An 18094-nucleotide genomic window follows, 5' to 3' on the forward strand; every position below is an offset into this window, starting at 1 on the left:
CACCAACATAATTAGTTACACTAAGGCAGCTAGCCACCCCCAGGCGCCTGGGGGAAAGGGGCTGAGCTGGCAGAGCCGCTCCTCAGGAGACGTGCGGCTACCCCCCCTACAAAGCTCAGCTCAGGCCAGTTATTTTAGGTGCCTAACCGCCACCCTGGAAAATCCGGGGCTTCAGCGGCTCTCCCTGACGAGCAACCCACAGCGCTCCCTTCATACGCGGGAGCGGTCCGCGGAGTAGGGCACGCGGCTGCCCTGAACCGCCAATGACTGACGGGGCACGCGCGGCAGGCCCCTCAGTCAGAAGGCCGTAGATTGCCGCGCGCGCACCAACGAGCAGGAGGCAACAATAGCCGCTGGGGGCGCGCTCATACCGCCTTTTCCAAAGGCCGCCCTCGACGGCCGCTTGGTCCCCGGCTCTTGGACCCGCGCGCGCGCGCTCCGCTGTTGGAATGTTCGTCGTCCTCTCGAACCTCAGCGCGGCTGCGCGACTTCCTCTCCCCTGCTCCTCCCCTCTTGCTCGCTCCCTCCCTCCGCCACTTCTCGGAGCGCCGGTGTTGGAGCGAAGCCGGAACGGGCCGGGCAGCCGGGCTGGAGCACGCAGAGTTCTGCGGCTGGTGAGCGAGGGGAAGGGGAACAACGTCTCGAGGTCCCGCTCTTGGGCTGTGCTTGGGCTGCCCCCTGTGTGCGGACGGGAGGGGGCGGTACCTCGCCCCTATTCACCGGGCGGGTGGGGGGGCGCGAGCGGTTCTCTTTTGGGTCCGCTGGTGCCCGGAAAGGGGAGGGAGCTGCTTTCTTTCAGGTCCGCAGGTCTTGAGTCTCGCTTTGCCCTGCCCTGGGTGGGCGGCCTGAGCCTGTGACAGGTCCTCGTGACCTCGGGTGGCTTCTCCTGCCAGGGGGCGGCACTAGCTGTGACCTGCCGACATTGCTGCTGCCTCGGTGTTTGCCCCCCCCGCCCGGTGCTCTCGGAGTCGCCGGCTGCGCCTCCCCTGCCCCGAAAGAAGGAGGAGGAGGAGGAGACGCGAGGTGTGTGTGTGTTTTGGTGCGGGAGTTGCTGTGTCGTTCTGCTCTGTGTCCAGGTATTTTGTGTGTGTGTGCGCTTCCCTGCACTCCAGCGGTCCTTGGGTTAGTGCAGCTTTGTGGGGTGTGTGTGTGTATGTGTTATGAAGCTGGCGTGTAATGGTAAAGTTGCTTGCCTCTTGAGCTGGGAAGGGGGGATTCGGTGGAAGGGTTCCTCTCTTCTCCTCGTAGGAAAAGCGAAGTCACTTTCCAAGTCTAAAACTAGCAAAGCAGCAGTCTGCATCTGTCTGTTTGTCTGAGGAGCACAAACACTTAATTGATACACACAGCAAAACCCTTCATGCACATGGAGACACTTTAAAAACTCCTTAAAACTTAATCCCAAATGAGGGAGTCGCTCTCTGAAGGAGTGAGACTTTGCACGTCTGCTCTACTGTATGTTTCTAAAGTGTGGCAATTACTTTAATCTCACTGTCAAGGGTTCAGTGCTGGGCTGTTTGCATTTGATTTTCTTGTATGTTAATTACATCTCATATAATTTTTCTTAGCAAGGGATTTTGAATGTTTTTCTGTTTTGAGCTATAGATATAAAGTACTAGCCGCTTTAAAAAAATAAAAGCAACAACTAGAAAAAACCCTTCTGTTTAAAAGAAGCCTGTGTAGAAACATTTCTCATGTTTTCATTTTCAAGCTTTAGCCAGCTTCATGATGATATTGATGACATGATGCCAAATCCCACTTTGGTAAAGAGCAGCTGCACCCCCTACCTCTTTCAAAAACTTCCTGCCTGTTAGGATAGAAAGCAACAAATTCTGTTTTCCGCAAACCCATGTTACCCCACTGAAGTGTTCACTTGACTAAAGCAAACTCCCAAGTTCTGTATGTCAACGTGCTTGCATGTTTTGGGGACTTAAAATTCACTTTATCCTGTTTGTAAAGCCATCAACAAAGTGTAACAAAGCAGCTGTGTACAAATGGATTTTCAAAAAGAAAAGGAGTACTTGTGGCACCTTAGAGACTAACCAATTTATTTGAGCATAAGCATCCGATGAAGTGAGCTGTAGCTCACGAAAGCTTATGCTCAAATAAATTGGTTAGTCTCTAAGGTGCCACAAGTACTCCTTTTCTTTTTGCGAATACAGACTAACACGGCTGTTACTCTGAAACCGGATTTTCAAAACATAACTTTTTGCCTTTTTAAAGACATCTGCACATATTGAAGTTTTGGAATTGGTGATTTTAAGGTTAGTGCCCCAATTCTGCAGGCTTCCCGTGTACATGTACTCACCTTGATACATTGTGAGTAGTCTTCAAAAGTTAAGCACGTGTATAAATCTCTGCAGGACTGGGGCCAACATTGTTTGTGCAGCACATTTGGATTGTATGGTACATCTGACATAATTAAACATCAAATGATACTGGTATGAAGTAAATGTGCAGTTTGAACTTGATTGGGCCTGGAATACTGACTGAGTTGTTAGCACAGAATGATCTGAATAGTGTTTCTAAAAGTGAAGCTAAATCTGAAGAACTGATGGAAGTATTTAACTGTAATTTTAATTAAATTTTCATAGAGATATGGTGGAATACTGAGCCTCATTTTGTTTAGAGGGCTGAATTCAACTTTAAATTTTGGTTCATGTGCTAAGGTGTGGGCCACATACAACCCATGTCTGTGCTGAAGCTTCCAATGATGTCAATAAGAGGCTTGTATAAAGATCAAGGGTATAGTATGTTTTTCATTTTGTTACCAAACTTTTACTTACCATCACTATTAGTTCCTTATTTTTGCTTTCAGCACTACAGGGTGGGAAAATTTACTTGTATTTATGGTCACCTGTAGTTCTGCCCCTTGTTCCTCTCCTTCCCTATAGTATTTTTGCTTCAACTTTCCTGTCTTTCTGAATCAGTCTTTCTTCCCTCTGCATTTTGTTCCCTGCAGCAATTTCAATTCCCATTTCCTCTCTTTGGGCTTCACTCTCACCCTTCCCACCATTGCATCTCCTAAATTAATGAATAATGTTGAAATATAAAGTGTTACCATTAGGCTTTATATTGTTAAGATGCTAATGAGATTAATAGGGCACGGGAATTCTCAGTCATTGTTTCAGCCTGTCTGCAGATTCAGGAAGAGAACAGTACATCAGCTACTCTTAGGTTTCAGAGTAGCTACTCTTAGTTCATGATTGAAAGGTTATCTTTGCAACTGGTAGGGCAAGAACCTTTGTTTTTACTGAAAACTCAGATTTTGCAGAATTTGAATATTCTATGTGGGCCATATAAATACACAAAGTGGAACAGATCCAGCCCGTGGTCTGGTTGTTCGATGTTTATGATATGTTAGACAACTTACACATAACATCCTTATGTAATTATGATATTTGGAACATGTTAATTCCATTGACTATCCAAACAGCATGAGTTTCCTTTCTTTTCTGGTGGTGGTATAATTCAACCTGTGCTTCATTGGCATTTGTTTAGTAACACATCACTTGTGAATCTGTGTCTTTCACTTTTATTCTCTTTTTTGCCTGTGTAGGTCTTTGTTCTTGAAAGATATTAGCAAGTCTTAAGTAATCTAGCTGGTAGCACCCCCTGGGGCATGTACGCTTGCTTTTTAATGTACACATTTGAGCCCAAGAATACAAAAAAGTCTCTTTCTCAAATGCTTGTAAGCAGTGAGGACTGCAGAGCCCAGGCTCCGGCCTCAGCCCAAATGTCTACACAATAATTTTCCGCCATTGAGCCCAAGGCCCTCAAACCCAAGCAGCTATGCCCATGCTGTGGGTCTTTTATTCCAGTGTAGACATACTCAAAAAGGTGTTTCCCAAATGCCACTCTTCCTTCTTGGTGGTTACCTATGTGCTTTCTTCCATCTCCTAAGATGTTTAGTATTAACTAACTTTTCTTAATTTAAAAAGTATTTTTAGTTTCCACTGTTGCAGGTACTGTAGTCTAGGGTTGTTCTTCTGTTCTCAGCCTTGTTTCCGCAAATACGGACTTCATTTTGAATTCATTCCCATTGTGTTGCCCCTTCTTCTTTGCACCTGTTAGGCCATGGGGCTCATGGCTGATACTGGTAAGAAAGCTAGCTTTTGACTTAGTGGTAACTTTGGCATTCCAAGACGCAGGGATGACTCTGTTCAGTGTTTACAAGGTATAATGAAGAGCATGGTCCCAACCAGTGCTCTCTCTTTTTCCTTCACTCTAGAAAAAGGATCGGGATGGCCTTCTCAAACTCCTATTAATAGAGGCTCCTGTAACAAAGTTGACTAGAGTAGTGTCCTCAGTAGTGTCGAATAGCCATTCAGTCTGGACACAAATAACAAGTAAATTAATTGTGTGCAGTGTTGTTGTAGCTGTGTCGGTCCCAAGATATTGGACAGACAAGGTGGATGAGGTAATAGCTTTTACTGGCCCAGCTCTCACTAGCAGAAAATGGTCCAATAAAAGATATTATCTCATCTACTTTGTCACTCCAGGAAACTACTTGTAATCTAGAAATAAGAAATACATCATTTACAAGTTTCTAACATAAAAATGTTAGAATCTGAATAAATGTAAGTTAAGCTATATAATTGCTTAAATAAATGTGTACAGATAAAATGTATCTTCCTGGTTATCAACAAGTAGTACCAAATTTAGTGTGAAGGTTATATTTTAGTTGTAAATCACCGTGTTTTAATGGTTACCAACCAGTGAGAATCATCTTTTCTTTAGGAAAATAACTAAAAAATATTAAATGCAAGACATAATTTAAATCATTTTAATGAAAGTTTCCTGCTTTCTTCTTGAAATGATAATTAAAATTAGTGATTTAAATTGCTCTGATTTAAATCAATCTACCCTGCCTCCTTTATATATCCTAAAGCAGGGGTGGGCAAACTACGGCCCGCAGGCCGGATTTGGCCCACCAGCCATTTTAAACAGGCCCTCAAGTTCCCGCTAGGGAGCAGGGTCTGGGACTTTTCCCGCTCCGGCACTCCAGCCGGGGAGCAGGGTCAGGGGCCGCTCAACGTGGCTCCTAGCCTTCGGCTCCTATGCACTCCAGTACCCACCTCTGGCACTCCAATGGGAGCTGCAGGGGCGGTGCCTGCGGATGGGGCAGCGTGCAGAGCCACCTTGCTTCACCTCTGCATAGGAGCCAGAGAAGGGACTTGCTGCTGCTTCCAGGAGCTGCTTGAGGTAAGCGCCGCCCAGAGCCTGCGTCCCTGAGCCTCCCCCCTGTGCCCCAACCCTCCGCCCCAGCCATGATCCCCCTTCTGCCCTCTGAACCCCTCGGTCCCAGCCCGCAGCACTCTCCTACACCCCAAACTCCTCATTCCCAGCCCCACCCAAGAACCCACTGTGACGTTGCATCCCATAATGCTTTATGGAAATATACTTATTAATGTAAATATGACACAACTGGAATATCTTTTATGCTATGTATGCCATGTAATACATCTCTGCAAAGGTTATGATCTACTGAATATATTCATCCTATTTGTATGCATGTATCATTCTTGTGTTTGAAGTTATGAATATTGGCTGTGCACTAGTTTGATTTTAAATAGCGTTAGTAAGTCATTTGGGCAGCTTCTTTAGAAAGGAATTTGCAAGTTAAGTGACCAGTCAAGAAACACTGAACGGACAATGGATCTTGGAAGGCTCCAATCCACATAAGAAGTCTACTTGAGGATGTTCAAGGTAGCATGTGAACAATGGCTGTTACCTGTGACCAGAAATAAGAGAGAAATACCCCCTTGGAATAGTGTAGGTGTTCCCTGGTGAGATAGATGTTGCTATGGGCTCACAAACAAGGACAGATCCATTGGTAGGTATATGTGTGTCTAAATTAACCAGGTATGACTCAGACCTAGAATGAGGTGTGCAATAAAATATATGCTTTAGTTCAACCAGAGTAATGGACTTGATTCAAAAATTACTGGGTGAAATTGTACAGTTGATGTTATGCACGAGATCAGACTTAATGATCATAATGGTCCCTTGAAGCCTTAAACTCTATGCATCTATAAAATGTGGAAAATTGGAAGGGAGTATTTTTTTTTTTAAACTATCATTGGATGCATAGAATAGAACATATAGTAAGAAGATACATACATACAGATAAGTTGGAAGTTGCCATACAAACTGAGAGGCGAATTAATTCAGATGAGCTGCTATTAGCAGGAGAAAAAAACTTTTGTAGTGATGATCAAGATGGCTCATTTAGACAGTTGACAAGAAGGTGTGAGGATACTTAACGTAGGGAAATAGATTCAATATATGTAATGACCCAGCCACTCCCAGTCTCTATTCAAAGCCAAGTTAATGGTGCCTAGCTTGCATATTAATTCAAGCTCAGCAGTGTCTCGTTGGAGTCTGTTTTTGAAGCTTTTCTGTTGCAAAATTGCCACCCTTAAATCTTTTACTGAGTGGCCAGAGAGGTTGAAGTGTACTCCTACCGCTTTTTGCCTGTTATGATTCTCTAAGTTAAGTATCCTCACACCTTCTTGTCAGCTGTCTAAATGGGCCATCTTGATTATCGCTACAAAAGTTTCTTTTTCTCCTGCTGATAACTCAGCTTAACTAATTAGCCTCTCACAGTTTGTATGGCAACTTCCAACTTATCTGTGTGTGTGTGTGTGTATATGTGTGTGTATATATTGTGACAGGGTTGGGCTGGATGGCTACAGGAGAGTAATAGAAGGCAGATATATTAGCCCCCGGTTAAGTAGGTCCCTTTTCCCAGTGTAAAGTAACAGGGAAGGTTCCAGAACGATCAGGAACCTTCTAGAGACAAGGAAGACAGACAGGCTGATTAGAACACCTGCAGCCAATCAAGAAGCTGCTAGAATCAATTAAGGCAGGCTAATCAGGGCACCTGGGTTTAAAAAGGAGCTGACTTCAGTTTGTGGTGCGCGTGTAAGGAGCTGGGAGCAAGAGGCGCTGAGAGTGAGAACGCATACTGTTGGAGGACTGAGGATAAACAAGGTGTTGGGAGGAGGCCATGGGGAAGTATCCCAGGGAGTTGTAGCTGTCGCACAGCTGTTTCAGGAGGCACTCTAGACAGCTACATGCCACAGGGCCCTGGGCTGGAACCCGGAGTAGAGGGCGGGCCTGGGTTCCCACCAAACCTCCCACCTCCTGGTCAGACACATCCTGGTCAGTCCAGTTGACCTGGACTGTGGGTTCATGAAAACGGCCAAACTGAGGGCTTCCGTGAAGCTCCAAGGCGAGCAAATCCTCCAATAAGTGCAAGAGGAGGAATTTTGTCACAATATCTTCTTACTATATGTTCCATTCTGTGCATCCGGTGAAGTGGGCTGTAGCCCACGAAAGCTTATGCTCTAATAAATTTGTTAGTCTCTAGGGTGCCACAAGTACTCCTGTTTTTTTGCGGATACAGACTAACACTGCTGCAACTCTGAATACCATACCATGCCACGCTTACTTCTGCCTTCAGAGTTGGGTCAGGACCCCTACAGTTAGAATATTATGAAATTTTAGATTTAAATATCTGAAGTCAATAAATTTGTGGATTTTTAAAATCCTCTGACTGTGAAATTGACCAAAATGGACCGTGGGCTGTACTTCTGGGGAAAAAATCCTCCGTTCATGCACAGAAAAGGTAAAGAACAGGCAGTGACAGTACCTTCTAGTTTATTCCAGAACTTGAATTTGCATCCTGAATCATGATGGATTGATTTAAGTCACTCTTGTTTTGCATTTGTACTTCAGTTATTTTTTGTAAAGAGAGGCTGATTCTTATTGGTTGGTAACGATTAAAACATGTTGATTGTCAACTAAATGTAGCCTCTACGCTAAATTTGGTACTATTTCTTGCTAACCAGGAGGAAACATGGTCTGTATATGTTCAAGCAATTAAATAGCTCAACATACTTTTTTTTCAGATTCTTGCACAGAATTTTTTTATTATGTCAGGAAATGAAGAATGGTGCATTTCTTATTTACTAACTGTTTTTTTTTTGTTTTGCTCATAATTTGTGTCGAGCTGTGTTTGGATGGACATTAGAATTAAATTAAAAATGCACAAAACCACGATTTTAATTATTTTCTTAAATAAAATCTTATGTGCGGGATACACAAGAAAAATTTTTATCAAAACAAGCAACTGATGTATTAAAAAAGGAATTATCTGTAGTTAGTGAATTTAACCAGTTGTTTCTGGTTACCGTGTCCTTGAAGTCTTTACAACTAGTATATCTCATTCTCTCACACCTAGCTTTTATTAATAGATTGGAAGAGGAAAACAAGCTTTCCTGCTTCCAATTGATCTCTTAACGTTGAACTGAACTTGTAGAATGAACTGAAATAAAGAAAATATTCCCTCTTCCCTTGAGAGAGGCTGTCAAAAACTGGTTTAGCACTTCAACAATTGGTGATTCCAAGTGATTAGTCAATGACTACCACCAGTTCACTGATTTGACTTCCTTTAAAACTCTAGCAGCAAACAAGTAGTGGTTGGATAGTTTTTAATTTAATTTTTAGTTTAAACAATTGTAATAGATTACAGTAAGTTTGACTTCACACAGTTGTTAAACTTCAAATTAAATTTTAAGTAACTTTATTTTTTGAAAAACAAAATTAATTTAATTAAAAAAATCAGATTTAAATGCACTCTGATCTCCACCTATTTTAGCTGAAAACTTAAATCCAGGTACAATAAGGGTAAAAAAGCAAATCCTGTAAGAAGTGCACCCAACATCTCACAAGCATGAGGGAGTTTATACCGTTACTTCTGGAATCAGAAAGCCAGTGAAAATGCTTGCAAAAAGTTCTAGGCCCCTTCTTTGGAAGTTAGATCTATAGAAAGTCTTTTTTCCTGGTTTTTAGAAATGAATATGTGTGAGTACAGCACTGACTGATCAAGCAGAAACGAATCCTGTATTTCAGTGGCATGTTCTTTTTTTGGATAGCCTTCCGTGTTCAAAATATATTTTGAATGTCATATGGAGCCATTAAGTAGATGTAGAAACAAAAGTTTCTAAATGTTGCTGTTACTTTTGAAGGTTGAAAATCCAGTTTGGTGGTATGGGAGTTGCAGTATTTAATTTCATGGGTACTTGTTGTATCAAGCTTGCAAGTATAATCAATTCACTTCCGAATGGCATTTTTTGCCTTCCTATTGGCATACTGAAGATTTAGCCTTTCTCTCAGCATCTGCTGTCCATTCTTCCATCACTGGGGGAGAGTTGGTAGGTATCCCGCCGCGGGAGGCTGCACAGGGTTCCCCTTCTGATTCCTCCATTGTTACTCAATTAGCCAGAGCAATTATTGTTGAGAAACTCATTCCTTTTGTGCATGGCCACAGAAAGGCAGAGAGCATTGCTTCAAAAATTACTAGCTCCTGCTGGCTAGGGAGTCGGAGTTGAGGACTGGAAATACAGCCCGGGTCTCCTGTATAGTACGTTGGAGTCGCATCTTACGCGGTGGTTAGGTTCTAAAGTCAGCACGTAAGGTGAAAATTGTGTATAGTCAAAATTACTCTTGAAAATCTCTTAAATCGCCCATAAAGTACAGTGTACTGTACATGGTTTTGTGTATCCTGTACAGTAATATGTATACAGTAATGTACAGTATATAATGAGTACATAAGCAAAATATAATTTTACACTATTTTTAATTACATGAGAGAGAGAGAGACGGAAGGATGAAAGAATAAAAAAGGAAAACAGTAAACCTAACCACTCACCATTCATCCTGGATATTCTTGCTAGTCTACGACGACTAAGACAATGGTGATGCGACGATGATGAATGATGATTATGATGATTAGTACAGCGCCTGTATGATCGATGAGACGATGAAGATGGGTGCTGTACACACTCTGATTAGTCTTCCTCTTCCCCTGACAACACTATTGGGGGGTCCTCAGGGCTTGATGTCAATCCAGGAGATGGAGGTGACGGAGAGCTTGGGTGATGGAGAGAAAGTCATAGACGAAGTGGTTGGCTCTGGTTCAGCTCGAGAAGTTGATTGTGTAGGCTCATCTGCTGCTGTTTTTTTTTTCTTGAAAAACATGGTGATCGGCAACTGTCGCTGTTGTCTCTTGAGCTGCTCAAACATTTCTTGATACGGTCTCAAATCGTCCGTAATACTACATGTGATTTTGAGGCTTCGTTCCATAGAGGGGATCGTATTCAGAAATTAAATCATTCACGTGTTTTGCTACTTGGAACACTTAAGCAAATTTATGAAGATTCCAATTTGCTGGCTCTTCCTGTTCGTGGTCGTCATCTTCGTCTTCTGGAGATGATTTTCATCAATTCCTCTAAGTCTTCGTTAGTTAATGTTGCTCAATAGCCCTCAATTAATTCTTCAGTTTCTTCCTCAAGGATGTAGACGAAGCCATTACCACCCGCTTGCTTGGCCATCTGAATAATGCGTTTTACTTCTTTGTCAATGGTCAGGAAACCCTTAAAATCATTCACACGTTCTTTTCATAGGTTTCGCCAACATACATTGACTGTGTCAGGCTTGATTGCATCCATTGCCTGTTTAACGTAAGTGATGCAATCGGCAGTGTTGAAGGACTTCCAACACTCCATCACATTAAGATTGGGATCAGCATCCATAGCGCTACGTATCTGTGAGAATGTAAGCCTGGGGTACCTGGCCTTGAAACAGCGAATCACGCTTTGGTCGAGAGGATGGAGGTGGTACTGGGGGGGGGGGGAGATGACTTCAACATTGTTATGCGCACCGGAGTGCCTCAGGATGGCCAGGAGCATTGTCTACTATAAGCAACATTTTAAAGTCAAGTCCTTTCTCCTTGAGGTACCGCTTGACCACTGGATTGAAACACTTTTGGCACCAATCCAGAAATAATGCTGCTGTCACCCAAGCTTTTTTATTTCATTGCCAGAACACAGGCAGGAGATTTTTGTTCTTGCCTTTTAGGGCATGGGGATTTATGGCCCTGGAGAGCAAGCCTGGCTTTATTAAATGCCCAGCCGCAGTGCCACAAAACAACACAGTCACACGGTCTTTAGCTGCTTTGAAGCCGGGGCTTGTCTTTCTGATTTCGAAGTGTAAGTGTGGTTGGGCATTTTTTTCCAGAAGAGCCCAGTCTCATCAGCATTAAAAACTTGTTCCGGAAGACAGCCCTTTTCTTCTATGATTTTCTTTAATTGTTCGGGATAGGCTTTTGCTGCCTCTTCATTGGCAGATGCAGCTTCACCAGTAGTCTGCACGTTTTTGAGGTTGAAGCGGTTCCTAAAACTGTTAAGTCAACCTTGGCTGGCATTGAATTCCTTCTCATCAGAAGGCTGTCCCTCTTCGGCGGGAGGTTGGAACAGCGCGTAGAGGCTAAGAGCCTTTTCTCGCAACGTGTTGCCATCGGTAGGCACACCTTTACGGTTCATATCTTCCAGCCATAAGTTTAATGCCTTTTCGGTCTTCACTAAAGTCTTATCACGCACCTGGCTCGTCGCTTTAGCAGTTATTGGAGCACTTGATGCCACGGCTTGACGAATTTCTCTCTCTCGAATCTTGATGGCACGGATGCTAGATTCGTTGTGCCCATATTTACGCTCCACATTGGAGACCGACATACCGTCTCTCAATAAGTCTAACACAGCCAGTTTTACCTCCAGCGTTGGAACAGAACGCCGTTTCTTCGGTTGAGCACCAGATGAAGTAGTTGGCTTGCATTTAGGGGCCATGTTGTACAAAAAATATGTATCTTTAAACACTAGAATCGCACACAGCACGGCGAGATGCTTACACTATGAGAGGCATGCGGGAACTGAGACCAACTGAGGGAACAGCAGATTCACATCTCCCATCTTACGCTCACTCCGGGGCATACACTCATTGAGTGGAATGCTGGGCGGAATCGCTCGCACTATTTAAACTGTTATTTGTCTTTCTTTTTTTTTTTGCTGAGCGTGTATAGTTGAATTTGCGTAAGTTAAATGTGTGTATGGTGCGACTCCACTGTATTACAGAAAGCTGCTGCTATGTCAGTTCAGTCAAAAAATGTTTGAACAGATTAGTATTTCATTTGATGGTAGAGCGGTAAGTAAAGCAACTAAGCTGATCGGACTTAGCTTAGAATGTCTATCTGCAAAATCATGAGACGTTGACATAGTACAGGTTCTGTGGGGAAAAAGTAGCATGGCTGAAAGGTCTCTTGATCATAATTTGTATGATGATAATTACAAGTAAATATGGTGGGATGGTCTTAAGGTGAAGTTACTTTTCCACAAAAAGGACCTTAGTATAGGCTGTGTTTCAGTGTGAAACTGTGATCTGCACATTACAAGGCATTGGAAACTTGGGACTGTAGTTCACACTTCACTGTATTGGAATTCATTATGAGCCAGCTCCAGTGTCCTAATTGTGGGAGGCAACTTCATGACTCTCTGTTTAGAAATCATTGTATGTGAGAGAGTAAAAGGAATTTAAACATGAAAAATGAGAGTAAAAGCATAAAGGAAAGGAAGATATTACGAAATTGACTTTACAGGTAGTTCTTCAAGTTGTTCTTGAGATATATTCCACTCAGGTATGTTCACACCTAGCAAACTGATGTCAGAGATTTTTCTCTCTAGCTGTATATGTCATGGCGGCACGCACATCTTATGCCTTCCCATGGCAGCACCACCCTTATGTAGTCTCAGGAGGGGCCCAGACTCCACTCCACTCCACCCCCCGCAGTTACTCATAGCTCCCTGTGCGCAAATCTTCTCATGTTTTTTTTCTCTGCGTCACATTTGTGTTGCTGAGTTTTCACTTTGTAAACAGTTTTTAATAACTGTTAGTACTCATGGTCTAGTTTAGTTTTAGTGTAGTTCTTATAATTAGGATTTTTTGTGTGTTTTTTGTGGTGTCTGGATGTGAGGGTTATGCAGCATTCTCCAGGCTTCAAACGTTATCTGTTGTATGGGGTCTCTCTTCGCATCAGTAACCCATACACTTGATGCTTGCTCTGCGTATGAGAGGGTCACGCTAAAGAAAGGTGTATTTTCTGCATTCTTTTAAAAAGAGAATGCAGATTGCAAGAGACCATCATCTGAAGCAGCACTTGATGGAGCAAGCTATGAGGCTTGTCTCATCACTGTGACCTTCCACAACCTCCGGTTCCAATCACCTTCACCCACCTTCCATCTTTGAGGAAGCGGTGAACAGACCCCTGGTCTCTAGATCGCCATCAAAAATAGAAAGGGGTCATCTTACATCTAAGGAACCACTTTGAAAAAGGACCAACAAGACAGATCGGGGCACCTGAAAGAAAGGAGGGATTCATCATCTTCCTCCTCAAAGGCAGCCTTGAGACATCTGCAAAACCATGGTACCCAATGTGGAGCTGGCCATTTGGCCTGCATCTTCCTGGTACAAGAGCAGGAGATTTCGAGTACTACACCATTTACTTCAATCTGTTTGGGGGATGGCCATCAAATCCAGTACCTAAGGTATCAAAAGCAGCAGTGCTGCAACTGTTTCTATCAGCCTCGCAGGCCTATGTGGCAACAATGAACTTGTTCTGTTTGTCCATTCTGGCGTTGCCTACTTCAGGAGTCACCAGGATTATCAATACCAACTGCTATTCTAGGCCCTTCCGCTTCTTCAGCATTGAGGCTAAGGTTGATGCCATTGACATCCTTGGTAATGAAGTTGGAACAGACACCATCATCAGGGCAGGAGGCTGTAGGTTTGGTAGAGGTGCAGTACTCTATAGCGCCGTGAATATTCTTCACCTTGTCACTGGGGATCTCGATACCTAGACTGTGCTTTGAGCCCACACCAACTCCATTTTGGTCTTCGGCACCAATAAGAGGTGATTTCCTGAACTTTTTGGCAATGTGTCTGATACCAACAATGCTCCTGGGCTGACTTGGCCATTTTATTCTTTGTTTGTGGACAAGTCAATATACCTTGTAGGCCCATCTGGTTGGGCTCCACCCATGCCCACAGACTATATAGAGCACTTTTCAGATTATGCTATAAAGTCTTCCAGTTCTTCTCCACCATGGTGGGAGAAATCTAGCAAATCCCTTAAGCAGCACCCTGCAGAGAGTCTCTCCACTCCTATAGAAAGGACAGACCATCTTGGCCCCTGATGTACTGTTCTCCTATGCCTTGCCATTTCTTGCAGTGCCCTTCCTGGGAATTGTGGAGTGCCTCCTGCTTACATAAAGTTAGGACTCGATTCCCATCTGCAAGCAGATCTCCCTACCCTCAAAGGGACCAGCCTATAGAGAAGTCCCTATCAAGAATGCAGGAGGATGTCCATCCTCTCAAACCACAATTCCTGGAGGAGCATTTGTCAGAGCAACAACCTCTCTCTTGTGCGACAACCTTGGCTATACCCAGTTCCCTCCCTGCCACCTCAGGAAGATCAGTAGCCCCACACTCCTCATCTCCCCTCCAGAAGACTTTAAATCTTACCAGGACCTGCTTTGAAGGGTGGCTTCAGCTCTGAGTATAGAGGCTGAACTAGTCCAGGAAGATACTTACATAACTACTCCAGAAAGGGTTGTCCTTCAGATTAATGACTCCTTATTACAATTTGTGAAGGCTTTATGATTAACCCCTGCTTTGCATCCCCCAAAAGCTAAATGTGTGGATAAGCATTCTGACGTACTTGCTCAGGGGTTTGAATGTGTTTTATTCACATCCAATGCCTAACTCTTCAATCATCACAGCTTCCAATGAGAGGTCGCTGCAGGGGAGGTCCAAAGCAACTTAGAAAGAAAAAGGCGAAAAGTCTGGATTTGTTAGGAAAGAGAATTTATTTGACTGCCTCGCTCCAGATGAAGATAGTGAACCAGCAAATGTTCTTGACAAAATATGATTTCCTCAGCTGGGAAGGGATGGCTAAGTTCTTGGACAAGCTCCCGGAGGACGCAAGGAATGAATTCCAGGCCTTCCTCACTGAGGGTAGGCTGGTGGCAAAGACTTCGTGTCAGTTGGCACTGGATGTTGCAGATGTCTTTTCTAGGCTATGGCCCCTACGATAAGAAGGGGATCATGGTTACACAATTCTGGAATAGCACTAGACATTCAACATTCTATTGAGATGAGGACTTAACTTTTGGTGGATAGTTGCTATTCTCTGATAAGATAGATGAAGTCGTACATTCTTCTAAAGACTTCTGTGCTACCCTCTGTCCTCTGGGAGTGTGTACCCCATTCACTAAGAAGTGCCAATACAAACCTTCTCAACAAGAGCAGAGGCTGCCATTCTATCCCTCAAAGGACCAGGACACCTCCAGAAGAAGGCAGACCTCAATAGAAGATGTTGTCTAACTCCAGTTCAAACCAGTTGTCTCTGTCTCCGCCTGCGACAGAGAAGCAACCATTTGACTTCTTTGAGGGCAGCGACACAACCAGCAGCAATCTTCCTATTCCTTATCTTCATCTTGAAAACAGACTAGCTCTTTTCCTCAGCACTTGGCAGATGATAACCTCAGACAAGTGGATTGTAATTACTGTGGGTCTAGGATATTCAGATGAATTCTGCTAATTTCCCCCTTTCTTCACTCTCCCTCCATTTCCCTTTTTCAGGGACCAATCTCACAAGACTGTTTTCCTTTAGGAAATCTAGTCACTGCTTACCTTGGGAGCTACAGAGGAGTTTACTCCACTGTTTTAGGGACAGGGTTTTTACTCCTGCCATCTCTTAATCCCCAAAGCCAAAGGGGGACTACAATCCATACTCAATCTCTGTGCTCTCAACAAATTCATCAAGCATGTGGGTAACCATATGGAATCTCTAGCATCAATCCTCCCTTCCCTGGATCAAAATGATTGGGTTGTTGTCCTCAGTCTTTGAGATGTGTATTTCCAATTATGGTGCTTCCTGGTCACAGAAAATATCTCAGATTTGTTGAAAGGGATCATTAGTATCAGTATACAGTACTCCCCTTTGGCATCTCAACAGCTTCCTTTTTTCTCCTGCAAATGTGTGGGATTGGTGGCAGCATTCTTAAGGCGAAAGGGTATTCACATCTTCCCTTACCTCAACCACTGGTGGCTCCATGGGTCATCTGAGAGTCAGGTTCATTGTCACATCAAATTCATCATCCCCCTCTTCAGTCATGGGGGACTCATTCTGAATAAAAAAGATCACTCATTCTTACTCAGAGAATTGAGTTCTTTGGGGTCCTACTCAATTCTGAGTTCAACTGCATTTCTGTCTCAGCAGAAATTTCAGGTGATTCACAACCTGTGCCTGACTTTCAGGACTCACCCATCCATTGTGGCTTGGACTGATCTGAGGTTGGTTGGCCGTATGTCCTCATGTACATAAGTAACCAAGTATGTCAGACTGTCTCTGCAAGGTTCAAATGTGGGTGAGATTAGTCTGTTGGCCCAGGAGGCACCACTGAGACAAGTTTGTCTAACTACACCAACAGTGCCAGGGTCGTACAGTGGTGGATGAACCCAGGCAATGTGTGTGTAGGGGTCCTCTGTTCTCCCCCAGCCTCGGGAGTTGGCAGTTGTAACTGACTAATTTCTAAGGGCATGTCTACATGTACAGTGCTGCAGTGGCACAGCTGCATCAGTTCTGGTGAAGATGCTCTATGCTGACAGGAGAGAGCTCTGCCATCGGCATAACAAAACCATCTCCACGAGCAGGAGAAACTCTCCTGCCGACATAGCATGGTCCACATTGGCACTTACGTCGCTCTGGGGGGTCATTTATTGTTTAATGTTGTCAAATGAGTGACAACATTTCTGCCAACATAAGCTGTAGTGTAGATATAGCCTAATAAGATGGGGTGCTCATATGGAGTGTTCTTGGGCTCAAGGCCTCTGATCACAGCATGAGGCAAATCTTCATATCAATGTCCTTGAGCTCTGAGCAATCCACAAAACTTGCCAGGGACTCTTAGTGCAGATTCTCATTGACGACGCTATTGCGATGTATTATCTGAATAGGTGGCGGTTGAAGGGGCCTGGTGCACCCTGCTGTGTCGAGGCAGTAAACTTCTGGGAGTTTTGCATTGGGGAAAATGCTTCACCTGTGGCTGCACACTTACCTGAAGTGCAGAACCAGCTAGCTGACTTCCTCAGCCGGAGGCTTTCACTCAGTCACAAATGGTTTCTCAAGAAGAGTGTTGAGACTCATTTTTCAGAGGGGGATGCCTCCTTTCCATCCACTTGTTGGCAACAAAAGCGAACAGAAAATGTCACTTCGTTTGTTCTTGAGTAGGGCACAGCCCATATTCCCTTTCTGACACCTTTAATGGACACTGGGTCTAATGTATATATTGCTTCAATTCCTCTTCTGCAAGTCCTTCACAAGCTGAAGTGAGGATTGTACCAGATTGATCCTTATAGCCCTGGAATGGCCAAGGCAGTATTGGTTTTCGGTTCTCCTCAGTCTCTCAGTTCCTCCTCCTCACCCCTGCCTCTTCTTCTGGATTTCCTTTTGCATCTGGGCATGGGCAGCCTCCACTTTTCAGACTGGCTTCTGACTGGCTAAACCAAGAAGAGAGAATGTGATTGTAATGGATGGCCTGGAGGGCCAGACAGTCTAGAGGTTAGAGTGTGTGGCTCCTGGTCCTCTGCTTGGTTGCGGGGCCTCAGTGTTTAAGGCTGGAGGTGGGGAGGTAGGGGGGAATCGGGCCGTCCCTCTCCACCAGGTCCCAGTCCATGGCCTTGTGTGTGTCAACTCCTGAACAGGGGCAGCCCTACTGGCAGAGTGTCTAAATTCACTGCGCTGGGCTACTTCCTATCAATCTATTCGGTTTGGGGCATGGCTCCTCTAGTCCGCTTAGCTGAGAGGTCTGCTTCTGTAGGGTCCTTCTCATGGGTCTTGAGCTGCACCTCATCATGGTCCCAGGCTCCTGCAGGCAGGTGGCTGCAAGTTGGGCAGACCAAGCCCCACAATGTCTCTGGGCTTTGCCCACTCAGTTGCCTCTGGAGCTTGGAGGCTTCTAGGTCTCCTCCAAAGTCTCCTTTGGACGGGGAGACCGTGCTTCCTCTCAGATGGCTGCATTGGTGGGCCAGGTTAGTGATCCTTCCCCTCAGTTAGAGAGGTGGTTAGCTCCTGCCTCTTTGCCAGTCAGTCCAGAACTGAGCCAGGCATTTTCCTTTTTTCCTTCTTCCAGGCTGGCAT

General features: G+C 44.3%; 1 protein-coding gene across 2 annotated transcripts in view; it reads left to right on the forward strand.

Annotated features, from left to right (window-relative positions):
- The first annotated feature begins 458 nt into the window (after nt 1-458).
- RABGAP1L (RAB GTPase activating protein 1 like) overlaps nt 459-18094 on the forward strand; it is a 549683-nt gene continuing 532047 nt past the window's right edge. Inside the window, exon 1 of one of the 2 annotated variants that reach the window (XM_074960981.1) lies at nt 459-614. The gene's annotated coding sequence lies outside the window, so the exon portion shown is untranslated. The remainder of the gene's footprint in view (nt 615-18094) is intronic. The other variant, XM_074960979.1, reaches the window with a different exon arrangement.

The sequence above is a fragment of the Natator depressus genome, chromosome 8 (genome assembly GCF_965152275.1).
Source record: "Natator depressus isolate rNatDep1 chromosome 8, rNatDep2.hap1, whole genome shotgun sequence".
Classification (NCBI taxonomy): Eukaryota; Metazoa; Chordata; order Testudines; family Cheloniidae; genus Natator; species Natator depressus.